A 16,906-nucleotide genomic window follows, 5' to 3' on the forward strand; every position below is an offset into this window, starting at 1 on the left:
ATAATGTTTTGCCGTGAACCCTCCACAATATAAATATTCTCAAACAATATTTAATGTATCTCTATGTGATAATGATAGACGGATCTATGGTCTTACTTTATCTAAAATCTATCGACCTGACAATCAGTCTTTCTTTCTCTTTTTTGCCCTAAAGAAATTCCAGATACAACACGGATTTCAAGTGTAGATACTGATACTTAGATGATGTGAGAAGCATTTTAGAGCATGCATTGTGTTACCAGAGCGCTGAATATTATCGCCAGAGGATTCTTGGAGATCAATTATTTATGAAAAAAACAGGTCAGCGTTTTGCTGAGGGAAAGGCTTCTGAAAAAAGTCTAGGCAAAAGACAATTGGCTCAGAATCGACACTGCATGGAAATAATATACAATGTGATTTGCTCAAAAGTTATATAATGATGAAACTATGTTGTGTTATGTTATGAAGTATATGAAATGAAAAGATATATGTGTATATAACTTAATTTTGGTCAATATACTCTTTTATTAATATCCTATTTATTTTTTAAGAATTTAATTAGTATTTTTCTTTATAAATTCACTCCTCTAATTGTGGTTCTGTATTAATGATCATATAGCTGACTGTAATGTCTAGTTATGGTTATTGTTTCATGTTTCTTGTCACAGTCATGTCACGATCTTGTCATGTGATTCTCTTGCCGTCTTGTCTAGTCCTTCCCTTGTCTTATGTGTCATGTTCTGATTGGTTCATTGTTTCATTGTGCACAGGTGTGTCTTGTTCAGTCATTGGTCTTGTGTGTATTTAAGCCCTCATGTTTGCCATGTGTCTTTGTCAAGTATTGTTGTGTGTAACCACTGTTGTTAAGTGTCATGTCCTTGTTTTTGAAGCCATGTTTGATCTTGTTTTGATTAAACTGCACTTGGGTTCTGTGGATTTAATGTTACACTGACGATTATATGTTTCTTTTTAATATCATGTATTCCTTTTTAATAGCTACTCCTGTATCATATTCATTTAGCATCCTTTTACTTCTAATTATTGATTTAATAATTGAATCACTAATATTCATGTATTCATAATGTGGTTATATTGTTCTCTTTTGTGTTCATCCTGTTTTTCTTAGAATTGAATGTTATTCATATTCAGGAGAAATAGACTGCATATTGATGATTTCTGCAGACATACGATAATGTATTAATCTTAAAACCGCAATAGCTTATCTGCTCCAACCTACTGTACAGTTGGCAAGATCACCATGACTTTTAGACATGGCCTGATGAATGCTAATCTATGCAGAAAGGGCCTCAAGGGGCGCTACCTTATCTAACTTAAAGATAGCGAAGTTCCTATAAAATGTTGTAACTCTTTACTGGGGTTCAGATCTATCAATCAGCTTGCATTCTTGTTCTATTTACTCTCTTAAATTTGTAGGTTATACTCGCATCTCGTCGATAACAGCATTTATTTCTACGTAGTTGTACTTTTACTTGCCTTTCACTTGAATTAAATATTTTTTATTTTAATATTACTTTATAATTGTCTTATTTGTTTTATAAAATTTTGTTATGATTTGATTACTTATCCATTAAAATTGAGAATCGGATCAAAATGCAGTGTACAATGTTTATTAAAAGAAATAAAATTAAAGGGATAGTTCACCCAAAAATGAAAATTCTGTCAGTATTTACTCACCCTCATGTTGTTCCAACCCCGTAAGACCTTCGTTTATCTTCAGAACACGAATTAAGATATTTTGGATGAAATCTGAGAGCTGGATCACTCCTCCATACTAGTCCATAGGCTTCTAAGGGATTGAAATTTGCCAGCCCCGAAATGTTATTAAAGACATCGTTAAAATAGTTCAAGTGACTACAGTGGCTCAATCTTAAGTTTATCAAGCGATGAGAATACTTTTTAAAAGCAAAAACAAACAAAAATAACGACTTTATTTCAACTATTCATTTCCTTCTCTGTTGGCCTCTAGTCAGTTAACATAGTGTGATTGCGTAGAGCTACGTCACACGTAGGCTCACTATTGGCCGACGCTGGTCATGTGTGTGATGCGTGTGACGTACAACAACAGAAGCTTACGCTGTTATACTAGTGAACTGACTCGAGGCCCAAGAGAAGGGAATTAATAGTTGAAATAAAGTCGTTATTTATGTTAGTTTTTGCGCACAAAAAGTATTCTCGTCGCTTGATAAACTTAAGATTGAGCCACTGTAGTCACTTGGACTATTTTAACTATGTCTTTAATGACTTTTCGGGGCTGGCAAGTTTCAATCCCTTTAGAAGCCTATGGACTAGTATGGAGGAGTGATCCAGCTCTCAGATTTCATCAAAAATATCTTAATTCGTGTGTCGAAGATGAACGAAGGTCTTACGGGGTTGGAACAACATGAGGGTGAGTAAATACTGACAGAATTTTCATTTTTGGGTGAACTATCCCTTTAAAGTACATCCAGGCATGGGGAAACAGGCAACAAACAAAACAATAACAGTAAATTCAAAAAAGGGGCAAAGAAAAAAGGCAAGCAAAAAACAATGTATCTGATGCATCAAGAAAGGACAACACCAGATACTGAACAAGCGACACACAAGTAGGACTGAAAATACATACAGGAATGAAGGGCCAACAAACAAGAAACATCTGGAAACAATCAATGAAACTATTCAATAAAGAAAACTACAAACTGACTACAAGTTAAACAGGAACAAAACAGAAGCACAAAATAAGAGTCCAGTGCAGGACTGGTTGTGACTATTCTGTATTGTCTAGTCTACCACAACATTCTGTATGTGCAAAAGGTGATACATTAAATGTATAAAATGCATACACGCACAAATTATTATAGTTGCCTAAGTAATAACATTCTGTATGTGTAAAAGGTAATACATGTATATGTGTGTGTGTGTGTGTGTGTGTGTAAAGGCTATATATATATATATATATATATATATATATATATATCATACATTTAATAAATGTATTACCTTTTACACATAAATAATGTTTTTACCTAAGTACCTAATAGTCTATATATAAAATGACTTTGCTTCAGTACCGTGGAGAGCGGCCACACACATCTAAAAATGTGAAAAATTAAATATCGCGAGTGTGGAGTGCTAACACACACGAGCTGATTTGCATCACACACACACACACACTCATCCCTCGCGGAACTGATGCTCGTGCTTTTCATTTACAACCACCACAGCGACATGCCCTTCACTTTGCAACTGGGTTTGGCTAGAATCGAGCGATAAAAAGCTACCAGTAATCGGTTAAGAATTATCGCTACAAATAAATGTTTGATAATAATAGCTACGAATAAATGGTACATAATAACTTCTAAAGAATTCGGTTAAAATATAGTCGCTACGGATAAACGTTTGTAAATATTATCTACAAATAAACGGTTTTAGAATAATCGCTACAAAAAGATTATTTTAGGTTCCTAACGAATCATTCGTCATTCTACTAAATCTAATCGTGTCCTATTGACAGCTGTATGGACGGAGTCCAAAGAAAGGATGATTCAGTTAGCAGGCCTGTATTCCTGATTCATTCCAAGGATCAACTCAGAGTTAATTTTAATAACAATCAACAGCTACAATGTGACAATTATGTTAAGGGCCAACATGTTCGAAAATATTACCTACTCAGAATTTAACAATATTTAAAAAAAATGTTAGCGTCATGTGAATGCATTAACTTGATTCCCATAAACAGATTAGGCCAATATTTTTAGAGTTTTCTAATATTTGTAATATTCACCATAAATAAGTAAATTATGTGTATTTCTGAACAAAAGTAATTTTGGGTTTTAAAAAATCAAGGTATTCAGTCATTATGACATCAGTTTGTCAGTTTTTGTTTTGTTTTGTTGTTGTTGTCACGGTATCTTCTATGAATCAGCAGAATATGAACTTTAATCTGAAAATACAGGCTGCTTAAAGGCACAATATGTAAGATTTTAAGATTAAAATATCCAAAAACCACTAGAACAACATTAGGCCTATATATTTTGTTGACTTCTGTACTTACATTATCTCAAACATTTCCAAAAAAAAAAAAAATTCAGAGAAATCAGCAATTTTAACCAGGACACTGATCATGTCATTGCCTCGCCTGTCAATGACATCATATCCGTGTTACCCTCGATTTCCAGTTTTACTTTTGTAGAGAGTAATCACCAAAGACACTTTAATATATTGTCTGTTTTATTAGACAGGTGAGCAACTTTTTGGATACATTGAATACATCGGCGTCAGTTTGGTTTGAATTGTGCTGGGGACAGAGACGCATTTGGAAGTGAATTTTCATTGGGTACAATGACGCATTCATTTTTTTTTCTCTTTCACGCAGGTCATGTTTTGAAAGACGATGTCCTGTAGCTTACTAATGTAAATAAATCAAAATGTATACAAAAATGCGATGATGTCCGACTCGTAAAAAAACGGTGACGTCTTGCGCATGTGTATTACGTGTTCAGTCTATAGGCGTGTAGTGTTTCTTTATAAAGTGACATTGCCATCTACTGGTCTGGCATGAACAATACCTTGTTTTAAGTCGTTTTCGCGAACTGGTGTCATTTTGACAAAATTGTCATCTGTACGCAAAAAATAAAAGCAAATGGAAAACGTTTCAGTTTTTAGTACATTGTTGTCGTGTAAACGTACCCTTATTTCCTTTTAAAAAATGGAATGGTATTTGAATGGTATTCTATAATGATTTCTTCTATAAGCTTTCCTGTAGCTCAAACAGTAGAGTGTTGGCACTTGCAACGCCAAGGTCATGGGAATGGAAATGTGTACCTTGAAATTCAATGTAAGTCGCTTTTGATAAAAGCATCTGCCAAATGCATAAAAATGTAAAAAAAAAAAAATTTAATGAACATGTTTTCATTTCTGAATTAAAAAAAAAATATATATATATATATATATATATATTAGAGCATATTGCTGCAGCTGTCCTGAAAATAACATAATTAAAAGAATGAAAATCTTAAAAAGAAAAACTTTTAAAGTAGTTTGCATAATATTTTATTATTATTTATTAGAAAAAATATCACAAAACATTTTAATGTATTATTATTATTTGAAAATAATTATTGTAAAAGAATTGTAAAATGTCATGTGGTACGACTTTTTTAATAAATAATTAGTGATATTTGTTTAAAAAAAATCAAAAATCTTTCCTCAAAGATCACTTTTTACCTTGAAAGTATTTCAGTATTTCAATTACCTGAAGTATTACAAAACTTCTATTTCTAAGAATTTGGCACGTGTTTAAAACATAATCATATATTTTTAAAGGGCACCTATTATGCAAAATTCTATTTTACATGGTGTTTGAACATAAATGTGTGTTGGCAGTGTGTGAGCAAAACCACCCTAGAATGATAAAAATTCACCCAGTGTTTTTTTTTTACAATCTCATAAGCATTGTCATAAATCATAAGCATTGTCTCAGAACGAGCTGTTCTAAGATTCGGCTCAGTGTGACGTGGAATTGAGAAAGCCCCACCCACGTGGTTTGATTGACACTGTGGTTTTGGCAAAGACCAGGTGTTGTGCCGAATTTTGACCCCCGCCAAATTACTACCCCCCTAGCATTGGTAGGTTTAGGACAAGCGGCAACCTCCCTGTCTCTCTCTTGAAACCAACACGGAAGTGAATTAAACTGCAATTCATCGACTGACCGCTTGAGGCAGGCTGCAAAAGTGAGTCAAATCTGTATCTCCCCCATGTTAAAATCCCCAACTTTACAGCAGAAAAAAATATGTTTACAGCCTGGAGCAAAAAGTGGTTTTGGTCTATATAGCTAATTTTGCCCTTCATGACAACTGTGAGGGGGGTGAATTTTTTTACACCTCATCCGTTTAAATTATATTAAGCCTTAAAGTTCTGCATAATTAAGGGCGTGGCCACTTGCGTGACTGGTGGATTGAGGCTGCTATAACTGCTAGCCGACGTTTGTCTCTGTTAACGTCACCCTCAGCTGCTGTACTTGCCATCTCTGCAGTGTTTGTGCTTCTTTCGGGATTATTTCATACAATTTAATACACGCATTATACCTTTGCCCACGCCGTCGGATTCCGTCGGTGTCGAGTATGGAGAGAACAACCAGCGTTGTATTTCCAGTTGTTTTCCTCGCATGCACTAATGGATGTCTGACAATTTCGTTGCTTTTTGGAGTATACTGTACAGGCTACACTCGTTATGCGGTACCGTTGCTCTCAAACTTTTAAGTGTTAAATAAAAAGTACCGTGAGAAAATCCTGCAGGTGTCAGTTCTTTCTCTCCGTCCATGCAATAGATACACACCCTTGAATGAGCGCGGATTTCTAGTGCATTTACTTGAACTTCTGAGGTAATATTTTTGGTTTAACCCATTTGAGAAATTGAGAAGCGGCCAAAATAAGATTTTAAAATCAATTGAACTGAATAAAGCTCTTGATGAACTTGACGTGCGATGCCGCACTGACTGACATGTATGCGCATGAATCACTGTCACACGCACAAGCTCAGAGCAATATTGTAAGTTACTGCATGATAATACATTTTTAACTAGCAGAATAATAATGCATCCGGATACACATAGTCTCACTTTTAGTTACGTCTTTTAATTATTATAGTATTTTGAAGGGCAAAAACATGAACTTTAACTATTGGCTTTACTTCTACATTCAGCTGTCACTTTAGCACGAGGCCAGTAGCATAGCATTAGTACCTCAGCTCCACCCACGCTCCGCCTCTTTGCCCATTTTCTTTTATCCGGGAGTGACGAGAGCTGACGCGATGCCAAGATGGCGACGGTTGGCCCCGCCTACTTTAGGCTTCAAAAGCACTCTTCAGAAACCTACGGGTGACGTCACGGACACTACGTCCATATTTTTTTTACAGTCTATGGTTTAGGATTAGTTGTGGGGGAGGGGTTAGGATTATGGGTGGGGTTAGGATTAGGCAATCAGGTACTGACTTCAACGAGGGGGGTAATAATAATTTGGCAGGGGGTCGAAATTCGGCACAACACCGGCCCTCGGTGATCTGTACACCATCCTCCATTGTTTCAACGACAGCCGGTGTTCTGACGATTTGTGCTGCCTTGTCGAAACTGTCTCCTAAGAAACATAAGTGTTCTGTTGTGGGATATAATAATGTTCATAGTAGTTTTCACTTACTTCCGACATCAGAGCCACTGAAAACGCAGTGGATAGATTTTATTTAGGAAGGAAAGGCGCCACTTAAACTTCCAAAATACGTTTATTTATGCGCAAATCATTTTCTGAACGAGGGTCAATTCAAAGCAGTTCTTGCTTCAAAGTTAATCCTCAAGTGTGGATCGTTGCCTACTGTTCGCGATCCAACGTCACCTCCAGGAGAAGTAAGTGTATTTTATGATTTTTGAGCAAATAACGTTAGTCATTTCAGTCGATGTCAGCCAATTCAACAACAAATGCGTCTAAAGTTGTTGTCGTCGTCGTAGGATGTCTGTGTATATAATTCAAACCTTGTTTGTATAGTGTGTAACCACACGTTTATAAATATATTTTTTAAAGATATTGTATTAAAAACTGTGCATGTTTTCTGTAAAGACAGACAAGACATCAAAATTGCTATGTTTCATCCGTCTTGTAACCTTCGATACAACAAATAGCGTCAGACAGTTTTATGCCACGTATTATTTTTTGCAACAATTACAAATGTAAATAAATTAATACCTGTTCTATCTCCCTGCAGCATATATTTTCTTGTTCTGTAGCCATCTTCTCACATTTGCCACATAAGCACCTGTACGACAAGTAATGTAAACATGACGCAACAGGTTCCTCGCATAAATGTAATTTCGTTTGTACGTAGCAAACGTTATCACAGTATTTGTGTTTGTAGTTTCAAAAAATTGCGCCAACGTTATCACAGTTTGTGTGTGTCTGTGTGTGTGAGTTGCACATCCATAATTGCAAAGGGACGCGATTGAAACTCTATAAGTACATACATGTATCAAATAACCATTCCGAGACGTCCTGGTCCATTCTCATTTGTGTTTCTTCTGCCGGAGTCTCTTCATCATCTAGGTCTGATTCCGGTACAAACATGTACGGCTGAATGCCATACAAAACTGCGGGTCTCTCACTCTCAGCCATTCTGCTTCTACCGACTGTTTATTGCCATAGGTTTGCAAGTTACGTCCTCATCCAAAGGCAGGGCGGGGATATGCAGCTCTTTTACATTTAAGGTGGTACACACCAAAACAGCTCTTTTTAAAACAGGCCCCAAAAATGACATTTTCAAATGGTTATAATAAATTAACTGTGGGGTATTTTGTGCTGAAACTTCACAAATACATTCTGGGGACACCCGAGACCAATATTACATCTTTAAAAAGGAGCATAATAGGTTCCCTTTAAGATTTTTTTTCTTTATCATGGACACATTTATTTGCCATTGGCTCAAATGTGCTTTGCAGTGATTCTAACATGAATGAATGAATACCAAACCAATTGGTCAGACTGAAAATTTATTTGAGAAAATCACATGTAACTTGAATGGCACTCAAAGCTGTGCTATATTGGCCTTGTCCCAAATGGCACATTGACATAGACCTGCATTCTCACGTGCGTCTGTAAGTCCAGAAGCCTGTAGGGTGTTTTTAGGGTGTGTTCACACTTATGGTTTGATTAAAATGAACTCTGGTGCGATTGCTCTGTTAGTGCGGTTGATTTGAATAAGTGTGAACGCTGCCACCTGAACTCTGGTGCACCAAACAAGCGGACCGAGAACGCTCAAAAGATGGGTCTCGGTCTGTTTCCTAACGAATTCTGGTGCGGTTCGACTGAAATATAAATGCAACAAGGACCAAAGACATCTAAATGCACAAAAAATAGGACATGAAATCACAAGATGCTGTTTTTATCGTCATTTACACATCGGTACAGGCGTCAGAAACACTTTATCCTCACAGCAGATCTTCATTTGTGTGTGTGACGGAGGGATTCCAGCTGCTGTTTTGACTCCTTTACACGTTTTATAAGCTCTTCATGATTTCTCCGCTGGTCAAAATACCAAATTATGTAGGCCACATACTGAACAACGAGCGCATTTAGCCCAGCACACAGCTTGTTTTGGATGTTTGGAATGTTCCGTCTTAAATATATGTTTTTTGTTGTTCTTGTTTTTTGTATCTTTAGATTCGGTCTTAAAAGTGAACCAGGACGAAACATATAATTTTCTTTTTTGGTCCAGACCCAAAGAACCAAGAGAACCGAGCTGAAACTCTGTACTGACCAATCAGCATCCAGGACCGAACATTATATTTGGTTACACTTTATTTGACGACACTTTATTTTTCAGTGTCCTTGTTACACATGTTACATGTAGTTACTGTAGTAATAACTATAAATTATTCATAATTACATGCAACTAACCCTAAATCAAACCCCAATCATAACTCTAACTCTATAGTAAATATATGTGGTTAATTATTATTACTCAGTACTTAAATGCATAATTACACTGTAACATGGACACCTTAAAATAAAGTGCAACCCTTTATTTTATGGTGACAGTTTTATTGTACTTACTCAAAAAAGTACTGAGTAATATTAATTTACTACATAGAGTTACAGTTAAGGTTAGTTAGATTGTAATTATGCATAGTAACACTTTATTTTACAGTGTACTTGTTACATGTACTTACCATAGTAAAAACAGTAAATTATGCATAATTACATGCAACTAACCCTCAAATGTAACTATGACACCTTAAAATATAGTGTAACCGCATTCTGTTATTACAGTACTAGTAGTACATGTAGTAACGTATAACTATGTCAACTTAGAACAAAGTGTTACCTTATATTTTATAATTAATGTAACTTTTACATCAGTTTAGTGTACACTTCTAATTCTTAACACACAGCGGCTTTTATACGCATGATAGGTTTCTACTTAAAACATCAGGCTTATGACTAATTGTATGTTTGTGCGCAGAGGCCAGTCACTGAAAATGTGTGCGCCGTCCTTCCCGGTCTGGAGATCATGCTTGACCAGTGGAAGGAAGAGATGAGGGTCATGGTGGAGCTGAATCAACTGGCTCGTGAGAACGGAGATCCACACACCGCCAGCGTAATCAAAAGTCAGTTCATTGAGCCCCTCGTCCCAAAGGTCAAGCTCGTCGGTGACCTCTTGACCAGCGCTCGCAGAGTGGGCTGCACCAGTGACAGCACAGGTGGCTTCGGCGAGTACCTCATCGACCAGCTACAAGAGACCCTGACTGCCTAGACTTCCTCTTTATACAGCACTTAAACAGATGAATGGATGGATAGACTGAGACAGATTACATTAAGGGAAAAGTATACTAACAATAATGATGTAACAAGTATAGTCACTCCAATTATGTATAACTTATAACTCCAATTAGGGAATACATATTCTCTATTAAGTAGTTGCTTGTTATCATGCATATTACTAGAATATTGGATTTTAATTAGTACTTATAAAGCACATATTAATACCTTTTTCTGCATGACCATATTCTAAATCCCTTAATCCTACCCAATACCTAAACATAACCACTACAACAACTTCCTTAATTACTATCAATAAGCAGTAATTAGGGGTTTATTGAGGGAAAACTCCTAGTTAATATTGAATATGTGTCCCCTAATCTAAAGTGTTACCATTATTTTAATATCATTGCTGTTAAATCAAGGTATTCTTCAATGACAAGAATGAAAAGTTTAGATAAGAGTTTAAACTTATTTTCTCTCCATGTATTAGTGCTTCGGACCATACATTTAGATGCATTTATATATGGAACACTGCTTTGGCCTGTTTATTCTCTGTGTAAGAGATCTATTTGCATTATTTTCTCAATACAAAATATATATGTTATATTTGCGAATGAATATGATTTGTGAACATTATTTCAAATGAAAAGGTTATTTTACGTTATTTTAAGTTTTGACTTTTGTATATTATCCTGCTGTGATTTTAATAAACAATGTCCACATTTCATATGTCATTGTGTATTTTTTCTTTTGCATAAAAAAAAAAATGTTTTCCAGAACAATGTGATTTTTGTATCATGGTTGTCAGGCTGATGGAGTTATTATTGTACACTTTTTTTTTTACATATAATCTTACTTAATAAACTTCAGTAGCCTGTATTCAGGCAACAAGTACTAACACAAGACAGATAACGCAGCATATTTGGGACTTTTGAAACAGAATTGAAGTTTTTAACTCTCATCTGGCTCTTTAACGCCGGATGAGCATTATTTAACAATTTAATCCTAAATTGTTTTTATTTAATGTTTTCTTCCAAGTGTTCCATAATAAAACACTAAAAGGCTAATAATGCCAAATTAATGCTTAGAAAGGATGCTTATCAGTAGGCTATAGGTTATTCAGAACTTAAATAAAAACATACACTGAATCAATTAATTGATTATTTATTTATTTACACACACACACACACACACAAAAAATACTACTAGGTAAAGGTAATGCCGTTCATGATCTGTTTATGATTTGGCCCATTTTACTTAGCATTCCTTACAATAGCAGATGGACGCACAACAGTCCATCATAGGCCCCCGTAATTTGGCATTATTAGCCTTTTAGTGTTTTATTATGGAACACTTGGAAGAAAACATTAAATAAGAACAACGCATGGATCACTTTTTTCTGCTACATTAGCTTAATGAAATCCCTGATGTATGAAATCCCTGATGTTTGTCGTCTTATCAAAAACAGTATAACACAGTTATTTACTTATTAATTAGAAACAAATTATAGAGGAAAGATCCCCTTGAAAAATATAAAGGAAAGTCATTCCTCGATTTTTTTCCTGGGAAAATTCAGGAAATTGTAATTGTTGGAAGTGTTGAAAAAAAGCTGAGAAGCTTAAATCTTTGATTTGATGACAAAAATAAAAAAAATATTTCAGTCCAAATATTCACTCGACAAAAGCAGTAAGAGCAACTTATATCATTATTTATAAATTAATTTGTCATTTTAAAATTTTTATGACGCCGTCATTAGCTGCAGTGGCAGGCCGTCAAAACCACACGCTTTCTCAGTGCACATACTAATTGGTCAATCTGTCATCTGCAGGAAACGCCCCCAGGCTGGCTGGACTGTAGCCGTTTCTCAATGTCAAGGATACTTCCTTGCAGGATTGATCCTTCCAAGTCATTTCCTTCAGAGGCTGGGCGAGGCTCCTCTTTAGCATTCGGAGAACACCAAGTGCACGTCATTACGTCAGTGAAAAGGTCCGCTTTTGGCGCTGCAAAAATTCAGAAAGTTGTGATGTACCGTTACACTACCGTTCAAAAGTTTGGGGTCAGTACGATTTTAAATGCTTTTAAAAGAATTCTCTTCTGCTAACCATGTTAAATTACTTTGTACAACTTGACTAGTTATTTATAAAAGAAATGCCGGTGACGGCAACCAAGCTAACCATTTTTAAATGACAGGTCTGGTTCAGTTAGCCATATTAACAGGCCGTGATCTCTGACCAGCATCAAGTACCTGATGGGTACAAGCAAAGAAAACGACTCGGTTACTAACGTAACCTCGGTTCCCTGAGAGGAGGGAACGAGTATTGCGTAAGTAGCTTACGCTATGGGAAAACTCCTTTTCTCGAGAATATTGAAGTCTTTATGTAAAACGCACTGCAGCTGCACAGCAGACAGCAATGAGCGAAGGAGCTCGGTCATTGGATGTGCTGCGGCAACTTGCTCGAACCAATGACGGGGCGACTCTGAATGCGCGAACAATGAGCGCGCCTCGTGCCCGCGTGCGTCAGAGCCCGCCAAGATGGGCGTGGCCAAGAGCTATATATTGGGCGGCCCGTCATGAGAGTTCTTTAGGTTAAAACGACTGAAGCGAACTAACCAAGCACAAGCACGGCAGCTTACGCAATACTCGTTTCCTCCTCTCGGGGAACCGAGGTTACGTTAATAACCGAGTCTATCCCTTTCGAGAGGTCTCTCCTATTGCGTAAGTAGCTTACGCTATGGGAACACCATGCAAAACGCCGTGCGTGCTGAACTTCGCCTTATGATAGCCAGAGGCAGGTGCCTGAGCTAAAAAGCAAAGTTATCATCCAACTAGCCGGCAGAGGCGAGCTTTATATGTGGGAAAAAAAGTAAAGAGCGGCCAGAAGGCGCTCAGTGTGACACAAGCACATACATAATCTAGATACGAACTCATAGTTCTACTAGCATCATGCTGATAGTACATTGGAATGCAATGTCGGGACCTGTAGGTTGTAAAGCCTGATAATTGTGGACGGTGAGGCCCAGCCTGCCGCCGCACAAATATCCTCGATCGGTATCCCGCTCGACCATGCCCAGGAAGAAGCCTCACTCCTGGTGGAGTGTGCTTTGACTCCCCAGGGGCATTGAAGTCCCTTGGCTTCATAAGCCAGAGCTATAGCCTCAACTATCCAGTGAGAGATTCTCTGTTTTTGAAACGGCGCAACCCTTCGTACGGCCGCCAAAGCATACAAACAGTTGTTCTGTCTGTCTGAATGGGGCAGAACGCTCCAAATACACTCTGAGAGCCCTAACGGGGCAGAGTAGGTTAGCGTCGTGTTCGTCTGCTGGAGACGATAGCGCAGTTAGGGAGATAACTGATTAACTTATATTATTTGTCTGATTAACAAATACTTGATTAACTAACTGTATTTTTCTATGTACATTTCCGAAATGCAATTTCTGTAAAGCTGCTTTGAGACAATGTGTATTGTGAAAAGCGCTATACAAATAAATTTGAATTGAATTGAATTGAATTGAATAACCTGTGCTCTGAAGGGAGTGGTGAGCACTTTAGGAATATACCCATGTTTTGGCCTAAGGACGACCCTGCAGTCGTTAGGTTCCGAAATCCCAAGCAGGCAGCGCTTGCCGAAAGCGCGTGCAGATCGCCCACTCTCTTGACCGAGGCGAGTGCCAGCAAGAGCGCAGTTTTGAGCAAGAGCTGCTTAAGGTGCACGGTTCGGAGTGGTTCGAACGGGGGCCCTTTAAGGGCGTCTAGGACATAAGCTAGGTCCCAGATCGGCACTGAGGGTGGGCGTGAAGGGTTCATCCTCCTAGCCCCTTAGGAAATGAATAATTAGGTCGTTTCTTCCCAATGGACGTTCCATCACAGGGTCGTGTGACGCTGTGATGGCCGCCACATATACTTTGAGCGTGGAGGGGGTGCAGCCCGCCTCCAGAAGCCCTTGTAGAAAAGCGAGTACGCTAAAGGGCCCCCCAACCTATTTTGGAGGCATCTGTTGTGATAATCTTTCTCCTTGTGTTCACACCCAGACTCACGCCTGACTGGTACCAGTCGGCGGCTTTCCAGTGCGTCAGGGCTTTTATACAGCCGTGGTTCGCTCTGATTAAAAGGTGGTCCGAACGCCAGGCGTGAGCAGGGACGCGGCTCTTGAGCCAGCGTTGGAGAGGACGCATATGCAACAATCCTAGCTGGAGTACGGCCGATGCTGAGGCCATGAGACCTAGCATCCTCTGAAACCGCTTGACGGGGGCGCGCGCGCCCGCCCTGAATGATGTTGCAAGGCGCCGGATGGTGAGCGCAGACGAGCTGTCATTTGTATCGAGTCCAGAACTATTCCCAGGAAAGAAATCTTCTGGCTGGGAGATAGTATACTTTTTGCAAAATTGATTCTTAGACCGAGGCATTCTAGATGGCTGATAATCCAAGATCTGTGTGTTATTAACTGACTCTCGGATTGTGCTAGGACCAGCCAATCGTCGAGATAATTCAGTATTCGCACTCTCCTTCGCCTCAAGGGGGAAAGTGCTTCATCCATACATTTCGTGAATGTACGGGGAGCCAGGGACAGGCCGAACGGAAGTACTGTGTACTGGTAAGACTGTCCCTCGAAAGCGAATCTCAGAAAAGGCCTGTGATGAGGCCCTATTGGAATGTGAAAGTAAGCATCTTTCAGATCCACTGAGAGAAACCAATCTCCTGGGCGTACTTGTGCGAGGATATGTTTGGTTGTTAACATTCTGAACGAGCGAATCATTAATGCTTTGTTCAGGTGTCTGAGATCTAGGATGGGGCGGAGACCGCCATCCTTTTTCGGGACGAGAAAATAGCGGCTGTAAAAACCTGCCCCGCTCATAGAGGGGGGAACAGTTTCCACAGCGCCCTTTTCTATTAATTTGCGCACCTCGGTGCGTAGAACATGCGAACACTCCTTTCTCACTTTCGTCTCAACCACAGTCGTAAAACGTGGTGGTCTGCGAGCGAACTGGAGTGAGTATCCGTGCTTTATTATATTCAACACCCATTTCGGCATATCTGGAATGTTTTCCCATGCCGCTGCGTGTACAGATATGGGCTGAATACAGGCAAGGGGCGGGCCGCTGTGACGTAGAGACCCGGCCAGCGAATCGCCTGAGCTCGTAGCTCTCAGAGGCGCGGGCACGCGCTGAGCAGCTGAGTGAATGGGCGCGTGTGTGATTACAACAGCGCGCGCTATGTCTGTAAAACTCGCAGCCTGAGCTGGGGTTGTGTTTAACACTGTAGGGACAGTGTTTATAAGTGGGGGTGCATAGAAAGCGGTAGGCACACACGTCACTTTTATAATGTTTCCCGCTTTTACTGGGGATGAATTCATAACTGTGTGAACAGTGCTTGTGTGTAGTGGTGCGTACATGACCGTAGGCACGTGATCTACATTCATGGGGCGTGCAGCCTGAGCTGGGAATGAATTTGGCACTGTTTTGACAGTATCTGGGAATGCACACTTTGTGGACATGTGAACCCTTAGTGACACAGGCAGAAAAAGAGTCTTTTTGTGTTTTCTGTGCGTCGCCGTAAAAATGGCGTTTGTTTGCAGGTGAGCGAGCTCTGTGACTGGCCCATTGACTGCTGTGTGGACATTTCCAGCCGCCTGTAAGGGGACTGGGTAATGTTTGAGATATTGAAGAGAGAGTGGTCCGGCTTTTGCGAGACACGCAATCTCTCTTCTCATTCCTGTGGCTAGGAAGGCTTTCGAGGCTCAGGGTTCAGCACAATCTTGGGCCGAGGACCCCGTCGCTCAGGAGGCGGCTTGCGGTTGTGGGAGCATGAGCGGCGTCGAGCGTCAGTCTGAGGCGCGGGCTGAGAGGCGGTGGGGGCTGCTCTAGCCCGCCGCGGCTGTGGCGGCCTCTGTCTGCTCTGCGATGAGCTGGAGCGTTTAGGCAGGAAATGGCGCATAGCTTGTGAAGCATTCTGGGCCTCAGTGAAGCGTTCGGCGAAACCTTTAACCGCCGGTCCAAACAGCCCGCTGGTGGAGATAGGCGCGTCGAGAAACGGGGCCTTATCCGCGTCCTTCATCTCCGTCAGAGTCAGCCACTAATGGCGCTCGAGAACAGGCAAATTAATAGAAAAGGGCGCTGTGGAAACTGTTTCCCCCTCTATGAGCGGGGCAGGTTTTTACAGCCGCTATTTTCTCGTCCCGAAAAAGAATGGCGGTCTCCGCCCCATCCTAGATCTCAGACACCTGAACAAAGCACTAATGATTCGCTCGTTCAGAATGTTAACAACCAAACATATCCTCGCGCAAGTACGCCCAGGAGATTGGTTTCTCTCAGTGGATCTGAAAGATGCTTACTTTCACATTCCAATAGCGCCTCATCACAGGCCTTTTCTGAGATTCGCTTTCGAGGGACAGTCTTACCAGTACACAGTACTTCCGTTCGGCCTGTCCCTGGCTCCCCGTACATTCACGGAATGTATGGATGCAGCACTTTCCCCCCTGAGACGAAGGGGAGTGCGAATACTGAATTATCTCGACGATTGGCTGGTCCTAGCACAATCAGAGAGTCAGTTAAAGGAAACAACTGCTTCTTCTTCTTAACTGTAGGGGGTGCTGTGCTTATAGATGTGTGAATGAGGGAGTGCATCTGGTGTG

Source organism: Siphateles boraxobius, unplaced genomic scaffold (genome assembly GCF_051911475.1).
Source record: "Siphateles boraxobius isolate OS27281-9 unplaced genomic scaffold, OSU_SipBor_1 65, whole genome shotgun sequence".
Classification (NCBI taxonomy): Eukaryota; Metazoa; Chordata; class Actinopteri; order Cypriniformes; family Leuciscidae; genus Siphateles; species Siphateles boraxobius.